The sequence below is a fragment of the Carassius gibelio genome, chromosome B1 (assembly GCF_023724105.1).
Source record: "Carassius gibelio isolate Cgi1373 ecotype wild population from Czech Republic chromosome B1, carGib1.2-hapl.c, whole genome shotgun sequence".
In the NCBI taxonomy this organism is placed as follows: domain Eukaryota; kingdom Metazoa; phylum Chordata; class Actinopteri; order Cypriniformes; family Cyprinidae; genus Carassius; species Carassius gibelio.
Genome location: NC_068396.1, coordinates 33,989,445 through 34,003,965, shown reverse-complemented (window position 1 = coordinate 34,003,965; position 14,521 = coordinate 33,989,445). Strand labels below are relative to the sequence as shown.

The 14,521-nt window shown below is 45.9% G+C and overlaps 1 long non-coding RNA gene and 1 pseudogene across 1 annotated transcript; both read right to left on the bottom strand.

The window, feature by feature from the left end:
- The window catches only part of LOC127948396 (GTPase IMAP family member 8-like), a 76,077-nt pseudogene that overhangs the window by 41,928 nt on the left and 19,628 nt on the right, over nucleotides 1–14,521 (bottom strand).
- On the bottom strand, nucleotides 8,141–10,303 carry LOC127949589 (uncharacterized). The gene is made up of 3 exons (XR_008152386.1): nucleotides 9,198–10,303; nucleotides 8,351–9,148; nucleotides 8,141–8,248 (listed from the first exon to the last, which is right to left on the bottom strand). It is a non-coding gene; the product is annotated as an uncharacterized LOC127949589 (long non-coding RNA).

Here is a 14,521-nt window from a genome sequence, read left to right as displayed (position 1 = left end):
TTTTGCCACTGATGTTGCTGTTTCAATTCCAACTAAGACTGACATTGGGTATATACAGCAAAGACACTGCTCCTTCTAATGGAAGTCTAATGGAAACCATTTGTTCTGTGCAAATCAACATCCATTGGAAAGATGTTTTGCTTTGAAGAGAAAGACTCAATGAGACAAGATTGAATTCTTGAAATCTAAGGGAATTTGTTTTGGTTGTCTAAAGACAGGACGTATGAGTAAGGAATGTGACAATCGTTTGATTTGTGAGGTTTGTGGAGAAGTGCATCCAACTATCCTGCACATATATTGTAAGGAGGTAATTGGAAAAGAATTGGAGGAAAGGTGTAAGGTAGTGTCTGCTAAAACTTGTGTTCATACAGGGGCCAGTAATGAGAGGAGTTTAATGCCAATCCTACCAGTTCAGGTGAAAGCTATAAAAGGTAACAACGTGATACATACCTATGCTTTTCTGGACCCAGGAAGCACAGCTACTTTTTGTTCAGAACATCTAATGAAAGTGTTGAAGTTGAGCGGAAAGAGGGTCAACATACTTCTTCGTACCATGGGTCAGGAAAAGTCTGTCTCCTGTAATGTTATAGATGGACTGGAAATCAGTGGAATAGATACTAACCATTTCTTCCCTCTTCCTGCTGTATATACACAGCAGAATATGCCTGTTGACTCTGGAAATATCATTACTCAGGAGGAGTTATCCAAATGGTCACACTTGGACAAGGTTAAAGGGGGAGTGAAATGCTATTTTTTTGCTAGTTTTTTATACTGTTAAAGAGTTGGATTCCCATGCTAAACATGGACAAAGTTTCAAAAATTAAGTTGTATGTTTGAAGGCGTATATTTGTTCCAAAAATACCTCTTCCGGTTTGTCACAAGTTTCGGAAAGTTTTTTTTTTTTTTGAGTATGGGTCTGTGTGACGTTAGATGGAGCGGAATTTCCTTATATTGGTCCTAAGGGCACTTCTCCCGGAAGAGTGTGCACATGCCCGTGGAGCAGAGAAGAGACATTCACTGATCAGAGCGAGAGCGAATTGTCACAAAAGAAGTGTGTTTTTGGTTGCGAGGGCAAGACAACCCTGCACAGATTAGCAAAAAAAAAAAAAAAAACATAAAGGGACCAGTGGACGGAGTTTATTTTTAAAGAGCATCGACGGAGTTGTGCAAGTGTTTTTGTTTGTTCCCTGCATATCGATGATGCTTGTTTTACAAACAAGGCCCAGTTTGACGCTGGATTTGTGTATCGTTTATTTCTTAAGGATAATGCAATCCCAACCAAAAATGGTCACGATCGTGTGTTGGAACCGCAGGCGGTGAGTAAAACTGCTTCAAATATCTCTGTGTTGTTAACTTAGCTATCGGTGCGTAAGCACATGAAGTAAACCTTGTACACCTTTAAAGAAAAAAAAAGACGACATAAAGTGGAACTTAGTCATTTTCCAAAACCGCTAAGCAAATATATACAGTTTCAATACACACCACATAGAGACGTCCTGCTGTAGTCGTTGCTGCTGCTGCTCTCATTCAGTTTCAGCCTCGGGATCTGATTCTGGATCATAAATAAACGGCTGAATCTGCCTGTTAGCCATGGTTTGTTTTGGATGATGTTTTTTTTTCCTCACTGTAATGTCACAACTTCCAAACGCTCTCAACGCAAAAGCCTACTCGCGCTTGTGATTTTTTAGCTCCGCCCACACGTCACACCTCCAGCGGCTCGTGTTTTTCCGAAAAAATCGGCACAGACTATTTTTCTCTTAGAAATATAATAAAACTAAAGACTTTTTGGAGATATGAAGGATGCAGTACTACTCTATAGGTACTCAAGATTAACAGGAGATTGAATGAAAATGAGCATTTCACCCCCCCTTTAAGATACCACATATTCAAGCAGGTGTTGATTTATTGATTGGAACTAATGCAGCTAATGTGATTGAGCCATATGAAATAATAAACAGTCATGGTAATGAGCCATTTGCCATTACAACCCTACTGGGATGGGTTGTTAATGGGACCTTGAAGGAAAACGGGGACCACAAGAATGAAGCTGGGCATTCTGCGGTTACTGTTAACAGAATTTCTGTTGTTAAATTGAAGGAGTTGCTCAACAAACAGTTCAATTATGTTTTCAGCAAAAGGACTGCTGATAAAGAAGAAATTTCAAGGGAAGATCTTCGGTTTGTGGACATTATGAACCACACATTCATGTTCCAAGATGGACATTTTCGAGGGGAGACCAGGATGGGACGCGGATAACCGGCTTAATGCTAGAGAAATGAAAAACAGGATGGACACGATGGAGATTGGGAGGGAGTTGGAGGCAGACCGCGACAGGACTGATAATTTTGGAAATTCTAAACGGACCAACAAAACGGGGAGCCAACTTGTGTGAGACCAACTGGAGGGGCAAGTTAAGAGTAGAAAGCCAAACCCTCTGACCGCAAATATATATAGGGTTCTTGACTCGGCGGCGATTAGCAACCCGTAGGGTCCGGTCTCTAGAACGGCACAGAGAGCGGATCTGACTCTCCTCCAGGTACGCTTACAGTGCTGTATGAACGCCTGAGCATGGCTCCAACGCCTACCTCGGACACGTCAATCTCGACAATGAACTGTCTGGAGGGGTTGGGGGTCATAAGGATGGGAGCGGACGTGAAAAGGGTCTTAAGACGGTTGAAAGCACTCTGTGCGGACTCGGTCCACTCAAAACTGGACTTGACAGAAGTAAGGGTGGTTAGAGGTGCGGCGACCTGACTGAGGTTACAAATTCACAAGAGCAAGTATATTGTTTGCACATAATTATGTACATTAATGTAAAAAAAAAAAACTAAAATAATTTTACGACTCAGGCCTCTGTGGCTCTCTCCGACAGCCACCGGAGGGCACCTTCACCGGAATACTGACATTCTTATGGACTTAATACCCAGCGGCCCCATACATCATACTAATCACCACCAGGTGTTCCTCATTCCACACCCTATTTAAGCTGCAGCCAAACACACACACAGTGCGAAAATACTAAAAGAAAACTCAAAAATAATGCCGCAGTTGATAATAGTTCAAAACTATGTAGAGCAGTATCAGGAGGAATTATTCATTTTTACGGATGGATCAAAGCAGCCGGAAACAGGCCGTACTGGCGCAGCATTTTTTTTTCCTCGGTATGAAGTAGTAGTCAAAAAGATGACTACAGACTACCTGTCAGTTTACACTGTGGAGTTGATAGCAATTTTACTGGCATTAGAGTGGGTGGAAAAAAATCATCAGAGTCAAGGTGTTATTATAGCCTCAGACAGTTTATCAGCATTATTAAGCATTCAATCTGGGAGAGCGTCATGTAGGCAAGACCTCATTTATCAAATACTTCACTTGCTTCTCACACTTCATAATAAGGGAGTGGTTGTCTCCTTCCTTTGGGTTCCTGCTCATGTGGGGGTGGAAGGAAATTAAGTTGTGGATATGCTAGCAAAAAATTCTATAAAGCATGAAACAGTAGACGTACAAGTACCAATAAGCAGAGCAGAGGTCAAAACCACCATAAAGCAACATTCTCTAAATATATGGCAAGAATATTGGGACACAGCCGATACAGGACGTCATCTACACAGCATACAAAATCAAGTAGTCACAAGAATGAGGAAGGGCAGAAGCCCTAGGGAGGAGATGTTAGTCTCACGTCTTAGAATGGGTCACACTGGTTTAAATACAACATTGCACAGAATAGGAAAACATCCCACTGGATTATGCACTGAGTGTAATGTGCAAGAGACAGTGAAGCATATACTGTTAGACTGCAAAAAATATGAAGAAGATCAGGCAGAATTAAAGGCACAGATGGATGAACAAAGCATGACACGAGCATTTATTAGGGAAAGCATCTGGGAGTATACACAATTTATTAATTTTGTTTTTGAAAAACACTGGGTTAAGTGAAAGAATTTAATAGGAAGGAAATTTCTTTTGTAAAGGTCTTATATATGATTTTTTTTATTTTTTTTATTTACTAATTTAATTTTTCTTCTCCTCTTTTTGATGTCATTCTAATACCCACACTCCAGTCTAGAAGGTGGCGGTAATGCACCTTTGAGATTAGTTGCCAACCGCCATTAAACCCAAAAAAGAAGAAGAACACACAGTGAAGAAGCGGTAAAAATTTGCGAACCCCAAGAAATGCTGCAAGGCGACACAAGAATCAGGGACTGGCCAATTAATAACCGCTTTAACCTTAGCGGGGTCCATGCTTATGCCCTCCCCTGAAATGACTGACCCCAAAAAAGTGATCGAGCGCACATGGAAGCAGCATTTCTCAGCCTTGATGAACAGTTTATTCTCGAGAAGCCTTTGAAGAACATGGCGAACCTGCTGGATGGCACCTGGAGGGAGGGTGAGAAAATAAGAATATCACAGAGATAAACAAAAACAAATATATTGAGCATGTCTCTAAGGACGTCATTGACCAATGCCTGAAAGATGGCAGGGGCGTTTACAAGACCGAACGGGAGAACGCGATATTCAAAGTGCCCAAAGGGCGTGTTAAACACGGTCTTCCATTAATCCCCTTCCCTTATGCGAATCAAATGATAGGCGTTGCGAGATCCAACTTCATGAAGAATTTGGCACCCTGCAAGACCTCAAAGGCCGATGACATGAGGGGTAATGGATAACGGTTCTTAATAGTTATATCATTAAGGCCCCAATAGTCTATCCAGGGGCGCAAAGAACCATCCTTCTTCGTCATGAAGAAGAACACAGCGCCCGCGGGAAAGGATGAAGGAACTATGGTACCTGCGTCCAGGGACTCCGACAGATATTTCTCAAGAGCTTCGCATCGTGATACTCCTCCGGCACCCCAGACAAATCACCTGGGTCCTCCTGAAAAACAGAGACAGAGGATAAAGGAGGAATAGCAGAGGTTAAACAGTCAACATGACAAGAAACATTCCAAGAAAGAATGGTACCCTTTATCCAGTTAATCTGGGGATTGTGCTGTATAAGCCAGGGATGCCCTAAAACTAACGGGAAATATGGGGAATGAAAAATTAAAAAGGAAATGGTCTCACGGTGCTTACCGGAGATAGTGAGAGTTAAGGGTGGAGTCTCATGGTTAACCCTCGGGAGAGAGCTTCCGTCTAGAGCAAATAGGGGAGAGGATGCATCTAACTCCTTCAGGGGAATACCTTGTGCACGAGCCCATGACTCATCCATGAAATTGCCCTCGGCCCCAGAGTCAATCAGGGCTGTGCAGGAGGCAGAGGAACCAGTCCAGCGAAGATGGATAGTGAAGGTGGTGCAGGAGTTAGGAGGAGAGACCAGAGTGGTTGCACTCGCCAGTAGCCCTCCCCTTAATGACGAGCTCTGGCTTTTAACGGACACACAGCAACAAAATGCGCAGGTGAAGCGCTATACATGCAGAAACTATTGAAAACTCTTCACTCTCGCTCCATAGAGGATTTGCAGATGCCGCCCAGTTGCATGGCCTCAGGTTCGGAGGAGGAGAGTGGAAGGGGATCAGCAGGTAGCGAAGCCAGTAGAGCAGACTCCAGACCTCGAGCGCGGCGGCGCAGGTCGAAACGCTTCTCGATGCGTAATGCTAAGTCAATCAGTGAATCCAGACGAGTAGGGACCTCCCTGGACAAAATCTCATCCCTTACTTCGCCGTTGAGCCCTTCCAGAAAGCGAGCGAGCAGCGGCGGCTCATTCCAGCCACAGGAGGTTGCCAATTTGCGGAACTCGATAGAAAAGTCCGTTACAGAGGCCTTCTCCCCGTTGACAGACAGGTCGAAGACACGGATCATTTCCTCCTTGAAGAGGAAGAAGCACTCGGTGCACACAGCCTTGGCCTTCCAGACTGTCATTCCCCAATGGTGAGCTTGTCCGGAGAGAAGAAAGATAATATAGACGATCCTTGCCCGGTCTCCAGAATAGGTTGACAGCTGGAGGGAAAACACAACCTCGCATTGGGTTAAAAAAGACCGGCACTGGAAGGGCTCACTGGAATAGCACGGCGGGTTATTAATTCGAGGCTCCATGGGGTGAATAGATCCGGACAAGGCTGGCGGATTGAGGCAACACTGGTGGAGCTGTTTGGCGAGATCCGTCACCTGTGCAGACAGGGTCTCCACGGCCTGTCTCACAGCCGACAGTTCCTCCTCGTGTTTGCCCAGCATAACCCCCTGTATCTCGACGGCCGTCTGGATCGGATTCTCCCACCGGCCACCCAGGCGGAATCAGTGCGGTGGACAGCTCCGTAACAGCACAGTAGGGAGAGATCAGCAGGTCAGGTAACGTGCAGTGGCAATACTTCAAGGCTCACACTCCCGGCAACCCCAAACAGACAGGACTAGGACTAAAAACATGACAGGGGACAAGAAATACTGAGTTAGCGAGTTTAGAGGAATAATCTGGAGAGGCAGGTAGGGAGAAGAGGAAAAGAAGTAGGAGTTCTAATCAAAGGAGAAGGGGAAACAGGTGCGGGAAGCCAAGCGCAAAGAGTAGCGCAATGAGGAGCAGCTGAAGGAGATTAACAGCAGAGGAAAGGTGAGTGCAAAATAGGAGAGGAGGAGGGAAAGACTCTGAGTGAAAAAGGGAGGGGGAAAGAAAAAGAGAGCCAGGACCATGACAGCCACAAGTCAACTTATTAGTTTTCTCTCAGAATGGAAACATCTGAAAGTTGCAGTTGCTTGGTATTTGAAACTGCAGAAACTTCTGATGGAGCTGAGACGTAAACAAAATGAGCTATCTTTGCAACAGATTGACAGTGTTGCTGTGGATGTAAGGTTACAGGAATTTAAAGCATCTCTGGGCAGACAAAGTTTGACTTTGGAGGATCTTTCTATGGCTGAGAATGGCATAATTTGTTTCAGTCAACAGGAACAATTCCAAGAGGAAATTGCTGAGCTCAAGGGTAGAAACGTCGGTGTTAAAAGAAACAGTAATGTTTATAGTCTGGATCCTGTGTCGTGTGATAGATTGTTGCTAGTGGGTGGAAGACTTGGCAAGTCAGCTATGCCAATTGAAATAAAACATCTCATCTTGTTATCTAAAGATCAGCACACACCTCATACTTCGAGACATTCATGAAAAGTTGGGTCATAGTGGCAGAAATCAGATGCTTTCCAAGCTCCAGTTTAAGTATTGGATTACAAATGCCAACTCTGTTGCCAGAAATATAATTTCCAAGTGTGTCATATGTAGACGTTATAAAGGGAAGTTGGGTGAACAGAAGATGGCAGAACAAGGGTAGAAACGTCGGTGTTAAAAGAAACAGTAATGTTTATAGTCTGGATCCTGTGTCGTGTGATGGATTGTTGCTAGTGGGTGGAAGACTTGGCAAGTCAGCTATGCCAATTGAAATAAAACATCCCATCTTGTTATCTAAAGATCAGCACACACCTCATACTTCGAGACATTCATGAAAAGTTGGGTCATAGTGGCAGAAATCAGATGCTTTCCAAGCTCCAGTTTAAGTATTGGATTATAAATGCCAACTCTGTTGCCAGAAATATAATTTCCAAGTGTGTCATATGTAGACGTTATAAAGGGAAGTTGGGTGAACAGAAGATGGCAGAACTTCCAGTGGAAAGAATCATCCCTGACCTGCCACCTTTTTCTTACGTTGGAGTGGATTTTTTTGGGCCTGTTGAAGTGAAAAGGGGACAAAGTAAAGTGAAACGCTATGGAGTGATTTTTACTTGTACGGCAAATAGAGCTGTCCATTTGGAAATGGCATATTCACTAGATACAGACTCGTGCATTAATGCCTTATGCAGATTTGAAAGTCATCATGGACAGGTCATTCACATGAGGTCTGATAATGGGACAAATTTATCGGAGCTGTGTGGGACTAAAAGGAGGCTCTCACTGCATTAAACAATGAAAAGGTTCAAAGGGCCTTACGGCAGAAGGGAGTTCAATGGAGCTTCAATCCTCCTACAGGCTCAAATTTCAGTGGAGTATGGGAGCGCATAATTCGAATGGTGAGACAAATTCTTTGTGCAGTTCTTCGGCAACAAACATCGGATGACGAAGCCCTGTAGACTGTCTTGTGTTGTCAGGACTGGGAACCAGAACTCAAATGCAGACCAGAGTGTCAGTTCAATTAAAGGTAAATTTATTAAATCAAAGTTTTAAACAGAGAGTATGCTGAGCAGGGTATGTTCTCGCAGACAGACGGTTGGTGATCCAGTTTCAGTAATCTGTGTCCTGAGGTTCTGGTGAGAGATTTGATTCCAAGGTTCAGGCTGGAACACTGCGATCAAAAAATAGGAAAAACTTGGTTAGCTCTCAATTTCCCAACAAATGACAAAATACAGATAACTCAAAATTTTGGTTGGCTGACGTGTGCTCGTACTGAATGGTACAACGATCCGGCGGGGACTGGAAAGTTGGTCTGGCTTTTATAAGAGAGTAGATTGTTTGAAATGGAACAGGTGTGTTTGACTGACGTGATGAACTGCAGGTGAGAAGACAGGATCACTGGAGAACACGCCCACCAGCAATCTCAAATCAGCCAGAGCCAGGATCATGACCGAGGGTTTGTGACAGTACCCCTCCCCCGAGGAGCGCCTCCAGGCGGTCCTCCAGGCTTCTCAGGGTGAGAGCGATGGAATGCCCTTATGAGAGCAGCATCCAGAACCTGCTGCCGGGGAACCCAGCTCCTCTCCTCTGGTCCATAGCCCTCCCAGTCGATGAGATACTGCACGCCGCGCCCCCGGCGACGGGAGTCCAAAATCCGGTGAACCCTGAAAGCCAGATGGCCATCAATCAGCCGGGGGGGTGGAGGGGCCGGGAGAGGAGGGAGTAGTGGACTGATAACCACAGGCTTAAGAAGAGATACATGGAAGGCAGGGTGGACCTTGAGAGTGGGAGGCAGTCGGAGACGGACGGTCACGGGGGTGATGACCTTCTCGATCACCAAGGGACCAATGTATTTAGGTGATAATTTCTTAGAGTCTGTCTTTAACGGGATATCCCGGGTGGAGAGCCATACCTTGTCCCCCACGGAATAGGAGGGTGCAGGAGTCCGACGATGGTTGGCGTGGCGCTCATATTGGGCAGAGGTCCTCAGAAGGGTGGCCCGGGCTCGGTGCCAGGTGCGATCACATCTGCGGATGTATGCTTGGATGGAGGGAACAGCCAACTCTTTCTCCTGAGAGGGAAGACCTGTGGCAGATGTGGGAAGCGTGTTGTGGGCATACTCCACCCAAGGAAGCTGAGATGTCCAGGACGTGGGGTTGGAGGAAGCCAAACAACGCAGGGTGGTCTCCAGTTTCTGGTTGGCTCTCTCCGCTTGGCCGTTAGCTTGAGGATGGAACCCAGAGGTCAGGCTTATGGTGGCCCCTATGGCTCGGCAGAATGACTTCCAAATGGCTGAGGAGAATTGTGAACCTCTGTCCGAGACGATGTCCAAAGTTAGACCGTGGACCATGAACACCACAGAGACTAAGAGTTTCGGCAGTCTCCTTAGCTGTGGGCAGTTTGGGCAGAGGCAGATAACGTGCAAACTTGTTAAAACGATCCACCACAGTGAGAACCACAGTCATACCCTTCGAAGGAGGTAGCCCAGATACAAAATCCAGTGATAAGTGAGACCACGGACGACGAGGTATAGGAAGCGGCTGCAGGTACCCTGGGGGGGGGGCGGTTGGAACCCTTGTTCTGTGCACAGACGAGACAGGCAGAAACAAAGGTCTGGACATCGTTCCTCATCTCTGGCCACCAGAACCGTCTGCGCAGGAAGGCCAAAGAGCGTGCCACTCCAGGATGGCATGAGAGTCTGGAGGAGTGACCCCACTGTAATACAGATGGACGGAGAGAGAGAGGCACAAACAGACGACCCGGGGGGCCGTTACCTGGGTCAGGCTGGTGCTGCAGGGCCGTTTTCACCTCTCCCTTAATCTCCCAAATGGCTGCCCCAATGACACAGGTTCTTGGTATTATGGTGTCGGGTTCTGCAATAGTCTCCTCCTTCTCAAACAGCCGAGACAATGCGTCAGGCTTCACATTTCTGGAACCGGGCCTGTAGGTAAGGGCAAAATTGAAGCGACCGAAGAAAAGAGCCCACCTGGCTTGACGAGGATTCAGGCGTTTCGCTGAGCGGATGTACTCCAGATTTTTATGGTCGGTCCAAACCACGAATGGTTGATCTACGCCCTCTAGCCAATGTCGCCACTCCTCCAGAGCCAACTTCACAGCCAGCAGTTCCCAGTTCCCAACATCATAGTTTCTTTCTGTGGGAGATAACCGATGGGAAAGAAAGGCACAAGGGTGAAGTTTGTTATCCTCAGGGGACCGCTGTGACAGGACTGCCCCCACTCCCGCGTCCACCTCCACAACAAACTGCCGGGACGAGTCAGGGTTTATGAGAATGGGAGCTGACGTAAACCTCTTCTTGAGATCCAAAAAGGCTCCTTCTGCCTCAGAGGACCAATGAAACGGTCTAGCTGGGGAGGTTAGTGCAGTTAATGGTGCAGCAGTGCGGCTGTAATTTCTAAACGTCTATAAAAATTAGCGAACCCCAAAAATATCTGTAGCTGTTTCCTTGTATCTGGTCGGGGCCAATCTAAGACTGCTCTCACTTTCTCCGGATCCATCCTCACCTGACCTCTGGCAATGATGTGACCGAGGAAGGTGATGGTGGAGGTGTGGAACTCGCACTTCTCTGCTTTGACAAATAGGCGGTTCTCCAGTAGTCGATGGAGGACCTGCCGAACATGCTGGACATGTTCCGCTTGATTCTGGGAAAAGATGAGGATATCATCCAGGTAAACATACACAAATCTGCCCAGCATATCTCTAAGTACGTCATTGATTAGACACTGAAAGACAGCAGGTGAGTTAGACAGGCCAAAAGGCATAACCAGGTACTCAAAGTGTCCCGGGGGGTGTTGAAGGCCGTCTTCCATTCATCTCCTTCACGAATTCGGACCAGGTGGTAGGCATTGCGGAGATCTAATTTCGAAAATACTGTAGCTCCCTGGAGAAATTCAAAGGCTGAGTTCATGAGTGGTAGTGGATATTTGTCCTTTACAGTGATATCATTCAAACCTCTGAAGTCGATACACGGGCGGAGGGTCCCATCTTTCTTATCCACAAAGAAAAACCCGGCTCCAAGAGGTGATGACGAAGGGCGGATAATCCCAGCTGCCAAGGAATTGTTAATGTACTCCTCCATTGCCACCCGCTCTGGTCTGGAGATGTTATACAGAAGGCTCCGAGGAAACGTAGATCCAGGCAACAGGTCAATGGCGCAGTCATAGGGTCGGTGCAGGGGAAGTGAGAGAGCCTGTTGGTTACAGAACACCTCCGATATGTCGTGGTACTCAGTGGGGATTAATGACAGGTCTGGCCGGTCTGGTTCGGGTTTCTGGCGGGTTACCGAAGAAGGCAGAGCAGACCGCAAACAACTAGCAAGACAGGCTGAACTCCAGTTATGAACCTTAGCAGATATCCAGTCAATATGAGGATTATGTCTAGTTAACCAGGAGTGCCCCAAAACTAACGGTATAAATGGTGAGTCTATAACAAAAAAGGAGATTTCTTCAAAATGATTACCTGACAACTGGAGCTGGACAGGGCAGGTTCGGGTTGTTACTCGAGCAAGCAGCCTCCCGTCAAGTGTACTAGCCTCCAGTGGCTCCTTTAACTGCTCCGTGGTTAATCCCAGCTGATTTACTAATGTGGTGTCCAAAAAACTCTCGTCTGCTCCAGAGTCAATGAGGGCTTGGAGCTCCAGAGTCTGGTTCCTCCAGAAGATAGTGGCATGTAATTGGGTTCGTGGACGGGAAGACAGAGGTAAGGTTGCTCGGCTCGCTAGGATGCTCCCCCTGGCTAGCGAGCCCTCCGGTTTAACGGACGGATAGGACAATTAGCGATGTAGTGGCCTGCTTGTCCGCAGTAGAGGCAAGCGTTTGTTCCTCTACGGCGTTCTCGTTTATCTGCACTGAGACGGTTCCAACCCAGCTGCATGGGCTCGCCCTCCGGGAACTCCTCTCGCTGCAAGGGCTCCAGTGGAAGTACAGGACGAGGAAAAGATCTGGATCCTACCGGAGCTGGAGAGTGATCTCTTCGGCGAGGAATGACGTCACCGCCAGGGTTGCGTTGTTTCTGTCGTCTTCGCTCTCGACAGCGATTATCTATACGAATTGTCAAAGCAATGAGATTATCCAGGTTAACAGGTTCAGGATGTGTCACCAGTTCATCCTTCAATCTTTCACTTAAACCATTGATAAACACAGCCAGCAGGGACGCCTCATTCCACCCACTCTCTACGGCCAATGTTTGTAACTCAATGGCATACTCCGCCACGCTCCGGAGTCCTTGGTGAATAGAGAACAATCTCATGGAAGCGTCATTTCCTTGGACCGGATGGTCGAAAACCTTGGTCATCTCTGCAGTAAATGCAACATAGGTAGTGGTAAACTGGTCCTGTCTCCTCCAGTGATCTGAAGCCCATTCCAAGGCTGCTCCACGCAGCAACCCGATGAGGTAGGCAATCTTGGATCTCTCTGAGGCATAGGTGAGGGGTTGGAGAGCAAAAACTAGACCACATTGCATGAGAAATGTCTTACACTGACCAAGGTTCCCATCGTACCTCTCCGGTGGTGAAACCCAAGGTTCCCTGGCAGGGTTAGCTGTGACTGATTCGGCCAGTTCAGGGGCTGGAGGAGGATTTCACAGGGACTCCTGAAGGGTTCCCACATGGAGAGACAAGTCCTGAAGTCCTCCCATAATTTCCCTAAGCGCTGTACTGTGCTGATCCAGGATTGCTCCTTGAGTGGATACCGCGTGGCGAACTGGCTCAAGGTCTGCTGAGTCCATAATGGCCGGATCGTTCTGTCAGGACTGGGAACCAGAACTCAAATGCAGACCAGAGTGTCAGTTCAATTAAAGGTAAATTTATTAAATCAAAGTTTTAAACAGAGATGTATGCTGAGCAGGGTATGTTCTCGCAGACAGATGGTTGGTGATCCAGTTTCAGTAATCTGTGTCCTGAGGTTCTGGTGAGAGATTTGATTCCAAGGTTCAGGCTGGAACACTGCGATCAAAAAATAGGAAAAACTTGGTTAGCTCTCAATTTCCCAACAAATGACAAAATACAGATAACTCAAAATATTGGTTGGCTGACGTGTGCTCGTACTGAATGGTACAACGATCCGGCGGGGACTGGAAAGTTGGTCTGGCTTTTATAAGAGAGTAGATTGCTTGAAATGGAACAGGTGTGTTTGACTGACGTGATGAACTGCAGGTGAGAAGACAGGATCACTGGAGAACACGCCCACCAGCAATCTCAAATCAGCCAGAGCCAGGATCATGACCGAGGGTTTGTGACATGTGTGAAGTGGAATCGACCAATCTCTAAACTATCCAACGGTCCTAGTGATTTGGAAGCCCTTACGCTAAATCACATCTTGCTTATGAGAGGAAATCTTGCGTTACCACCTGGGTTGTTTGAAAGATCAGATCTGTATGCCAAAAAGAGATGGAGAGAGGTGCGATATATTTCCAATCTCTTTTGGAAACGATGGGTTCAGAAATACTTACCCTTGTTGCAAAAGTGACAAAAATGGAATAAAGAATGAAGAAGTTTTTCCCCCAGAGACATTGTGATTATTGCTGATTCTACAGCACCACAGGGTTCATAGCTACTTGGAAGATTTGTGGAGACCTACCCTGAGGGCTTGGTACGTTCAGCAAAAGTTCAAACTAAAAGTAACATCTTAGAACATCCAATTAGCAAGCTTTGTCTTTTATTAGAAACAGATTAAATTCGGGCATTCAGTATTTTGAGTGTTTTTATTGTCCTCTAAATACATTGGTACAAATTTTGAACGGCCAGTGTGTAGGAGCCATTTTGGGGATGGTAAAGTTTTTGACCACTGGGTAGTGCTGTGGCTAGGTTTAATTAGAGCACCTGGACAACAAGTGGAGGCGTTGGTCACATGAAGTTTGAGATCATGTATAATGAGCTCACTAATAAATTAGAATTTTTTATGGATCTATATCCGTCTGCATGCTTTTTCCTATTATCAACGGCAATGGCATTGGAAAGCCAGTACAAACAGTATCTTGGAAAAAGAATAAACATATGTTAACAACATTGTAACAATACACATTGGAGTGAAAAAACGTTTAACTTACCTTTTAAAAATGTTGAAGAATAATGTTAAGTGAACACAAAAATAGATTTGTTTAGAAAGAGTTTCTATCATGCAATTTAAAACATTTAAACTTCTTAATTATTGTTTTTCTGGTTTTATTTTGGGTTTATTGTGTTTATTATCTTGTATTATTGTAACTCAGTTTTTGCCATAAAGATAGCCTTCGATGCTGACAACACTGAACAAATGACTTGTATTATGAACTAGAAGATGGTCTTCCCCATGTAATTACTTTGCCTCTAAAGCTAACAGTATTGTTGATGTGCTATATACATCAGTTTAACACTGATTGCTGGATGTGTGCCCTGAAAGGGAGATGCAGGCTTCACATGAAATAAAAAAGGTAAAACAAAACAATAAAA